Source organism: Palaemon carinicauda, chromosome 34 (assembly GCF_036898095.1).
Source record: "Palaemon carinicauda isolate YSFRI2023 chromosome 34, ASM3689809v2, whole genome shotgun sequence".
Lineage (NCBI taxonomy): Eukaryota > Metazoa > Arthropoda > Malacostraca > Decapoda > Palaemonidae > Palaemon > Palaemon carinicauda.
Genome location: NC_090758.1, coordinates 62,396,156 through 62,401,155, shown reverse-complemented (window position 1 = coordinate 62,401,155; position 5,000 = coordinate 62,396,156).

Genomic DNA, 5,000 nt, shown 5'->3' with positions numbered 1-5,000 from the left:
TGTTTATGTATTTATACACTGGAAACAATAACCAATCTGCTCCAACGCTAATGTCATTGAATCTGTTGATGATGGCAAAGCAAAAACAATATATCCCGGATTGTGAAAGGCGATTTGTGATCATCCAACTGTTTCCACAGTGAACTTGCATCATTAATCCTGAAATATTGCAAATATAAACTTCCTCTCACTAAAAGTAATACAAATATTGCTGAAATATCACATTTCATAGTATTTAGAGCTAATGTATTATAGTGGATTTTGTTTGCAATTGCATATTGTATTATTGTTCTATTTTTATTCATCGTGTTATCTGCTTTAATTATTTGGGTCTGTAGGTACATTTCGTTCGTTGCTAGTAAATTGACTGATGGCTTTCATTACTGCTGAAGTTTTGACGAAAAGCTTTCTTATATCCAATATATGCTGTTAGCTGGAGAATTAAAAGGTTTTACCTATCAATAGATATCTTTTTTGCGTTGCTGACAGATTGCATGAGCCCTTTGAATAAGGTCTGGCTGCATCAGAAGAACAGGTAAATATAGATAGATGAATTCAGGTAATGTTTCTCCTTTTATAGATAGGTTTTAGGTGCTGTTTCTTATGCAATCTCTTTCTGCAATCCTATATTCCCTCGGGAATAAATGTTGTGAATTTCTTTGAAATTATAACATTTGATAGAATAATTCTAGAAAATAAATAAATGAATAACAAAAACTGATTATGTAGGTGTATGTCCTGTGACATAAGACCATTATTATATAGTCTATTGGAAATATTATATGCATCTCTATTGATGACTTAGTCGTATAATAAATATTAATATACATACATACTACCCTCTATGAAAAGACTAAATAGTAATTAGAATAATGACTACAATACAGAAAATATATTTTTATTTTACAAATTACTAAATATATTAATAATTTGGTAAATAAATTGAATATTTTAGATAACAGGCCTCTTCTTAAATAAGGTTACGATTGGAAAATGCAAATATAGAATGAAACTATTGATTACATGTAGATAACAGCCACACAAAACCATCTAAAATGCTCTAATCAAGAATACTTAATTTTGGCCTTATTGAAATCACCATTTTTCACCCAAAACTCTTCCCTTTGAGTCCTGGCTGCTTCTGCATAATGTGATATTCATATGCAAGCTGTGTGTGTGTCACCCGTACTTTGTACATTACATTCATACATACATACATACATACATGCACGCATACATACATTCATATATACATGCGTACTAAGATAAATTGAAAATATTTTGACTTTGTAAAAATGATATAAAAGAATCATTGCACAAAAGTTTTTTTTTCTCTTTGTCCTACTTTCAAACAATGAGAAAAACTTTGGCCAGTTTTTGTTCAACTTTGGCTGCCTCTTTCCCTTTTATTATCTCAATCTCAACTTTTTTTAAGGTGGTTGTACTGTAAGGATTCAACATTTCTTCGATGTAGTGTTTGTTGTTAATATCATTAAATTCATGGTGATGAAAATGGCCAAACCCCAGACATGAATATGGACATGCCGAAGTCTTTTGTTATGCAGTGGACTAGAAACGATTGGATTTTTTTTATGTTGTACATACATAAATGTTTTCATGTGTGTTTGTTCATATATGCACATTATTATGTTCTTCCTCCCATCACTGGACTTCAATTACCCTATTTTCCATTATCAAGAGGAGAGTTGGTTTTGCATTATTTTTCCTCTTTTGCTTTTTCACGATTCTTGTCCATTATGTTTTTTCACAAGTCTCCGTTGTTTTTCAGGTACACTAAACACTTTGGAAATCATAATTTTTATATTGTATGAATAGATATTATTAAGAAATACCCTCAAATACATCGTACCCAAATACACTACTAATGAAAATGAATTTCTGAAGCGAGAAAAGCCAAATTCCCCAACACAATAATTCATAGTCTCTTTCTTCAAAGAACTTCTATTTTTGTCTTCGATCGTCCTCCATTACAGAATGAAAGGGATAATTCAACTCATATCTAAAGCTTCTCAGTTACCATGGCAACGGAACACGAATAAAGGATGTAGAGATACATATATCTGCTTTACTCTTGTCAATATAAACGAAAAATTTAGTGTATAAAACTGTAAATATAGTTTACGATATAGAATTATAGTTTCCTTATACAAGTTTGACGAAATGTTTAGAAGCTTATAAATAATATTGCAAAGGGACATTTGTTTATACCATGTAAAAGTCCTTGCAAGCATTTGCTTGTTGAAGACAAATGCCATCTTAGCTTTAAAGTGAAGTTGCTCATAATAAACGACAAAGTCACATTCTTCAATTGCAGAAATCCAGAAGCTGACGACGACCAATCACAACTGAGAACGACGACTTCCCCCAGCCAATCGCAGTGTTCCATTTTTCGTGCAGGAGAAACAGGTCTTACAAAAGAGATATTTTAGGGACATAATGAATAATATAGAAAGGAGCCGAACGCGAGTTTATTCATGATCTTTCATCACTTTCAAAAAATCCTTATTTCTCACTTTACTCACCAAATAAACTTTTTATAAATAAAACACGTCTGTTTGCAGTCTCTAATCGGACTTAATGTGTCGGGTATTCGTTTAGATATTACGTAATTCCAGGATATAGTTCTGATATGTTCTATACACCTAAATTTAACATTAATGATTTTTTTTCAATTACAAAGAGAAAGAGGAGAGAAAGCAGAAGGCTTCAAGTCAATATGGGCTTTAATATGGGTCTCTGGAGGTTGGTAATACTTACTATATAAGTTTGGTGTGCGTAAATGATAAAAAGTCTCTTAACCATTAATACATCTATAAAGGCGAGAGGATATTAATATGTAATTGCATTTCTCACATTATTATTATTATTATTATTATTATTATTATTATTATTATTATTATTATTATTATTATTATTATTATTATTATTATTATTATTATTATTATTTGTAAGACGGTATTGTGATCCCTCAATACTGACATCTACATAATAATTAGATACATAAATTATTAAACAAATTAAACTCATCCAAAGGTATAGAATAAGATTATACTTGTTTTTTTTTTTTAAATATCATAACTGTAATTATTGTGGAAATTAAATCTATATCTCTTAAGTTTCGTAGTCTAAGCTTTGAAAAAGAGAGAGAGAGAGAGAGAGAGAGAGAGAGAGAGAGAGAGAGAGAGATAATGGCAGATATGATTCCTTGAAATTGCCCTTTTTATTGCTACATTATGAATGTCAATGCCAATCGACAGCTAAGTTTCTCGAGCATTATAAGATAATATCTTTTATTGACATACTTCTTCGAGTTAAAAGCAAAGACGTCTTAAAATACCCGTAAACTATGTAGAAAATCCCATAATCAAAGTAATGGTCGTTTCACGCCAATTGTCCTTCCATAGTTTAGTGTAGGGAGAGCAGCGCTCGGGGTCAAGACAGAAATCTACGTCAAACATCGGTTTTGTAAAGCAAGGACATTAAAGTCTGGTTTAAAAGCATTATTTTGAGCACCAATAGATGTCACTACAAATATTCAACTCCTAGGTGGAAGGTTAAATTTTTCGAGATGGGGGAGTAAGGTTGTCATTTTTATTTATAAAGGACTATCTTAACCTGATATGTTTATCCTATTTTCATTATAATAATGCTTAATAATATCAATGATGTGAATATATATGTTGTGTAAGTATGGACGTAATTTGATTCCTAATAAGAATATTGGAATTCGAGTGCACTGTACTTTTGACCCTCGGGAACTTTTAGGAATCGAATTTAAAGTTTTCACACTTTCTTCAGTATTCCAACTTTGTCTTCTCAAGTTATGGTTTATTCGTGTATATAGACAATGTCAGATTAGGTGAATGGGAATATTTGTAAGTGATATAATGAGTAGTCAAAATTAAATTCCTAAAACCTAAGCCTTTGATTATATAAATTAAATATATATATATATATATATATATGTATATAAATATATATATATATATATATGTATATATATATATATATATATACATATATATATATATATATATATATACTGTATATATATATATAATATATATGTATGTATGTATATATATGTAAATATATTTGTACGCATATATATTTAATGTTATTATCAAATTATCTCAAATTATGCAACAAACTATACTGAACGATCCCTGATTACACGAAAGAACCTCAATCTTCTCTACATTGAACGAACCCCACAAACATAGAAAGCACGCCAAGTAAATCTTTAGCGTAAATATCATTATAGATATCCTTTGGGGATGGCAAGGAGTGTTCTTGGAAGGATGAGGATTTGGGAGGGCTTGCAATATCCTGCAGATGATGAAATGCAGCGCGATCCTTTTGAAATGATATCCTTCAAAATAAAAAAAGACCTTTGGGGATAAAAGTAATGGAAAAATTAGATATTGGATAAGAGACAGCAAAGGCTTAGTAATAGATTATGGTTGAGAATATAACAAATTTTCAATGCATTATTATTATTATTATTATTATTATTATTATTATTATTATTATTATTATTATTATTATCATTGTTGTTGTTGTTGTTTTTATTATTATTATTATTATTATTATTATTATTATTATTATTATTATTATTATTATTATCATTATTATTATTATTATTTGCCTTCAAAACATTTCTCTTTTTGTTTTTTTATTCTTTTCATCTTTTGTGTTTAACAGAAAGAATTAATATTAATCTAAAATGGAAAAAAAAATTCTCCCCTTACATTTATAACCATATAAAAAATATATTTCAATTTCTCTTGCATTAAAATTGAATAAAACCAATGGAAAAAAACAATGACTTATAAGATTATTAAGAACAAACAAATTGAAGCAAAATACGAGAACTAATAAACAAGAACCAAATTCCATAACATTTTACCAAATATGAAATAAACAGAATTTTTTCATTCATTTAAAAGCAAACATTTGAGATATGAAAGAAACAAGAT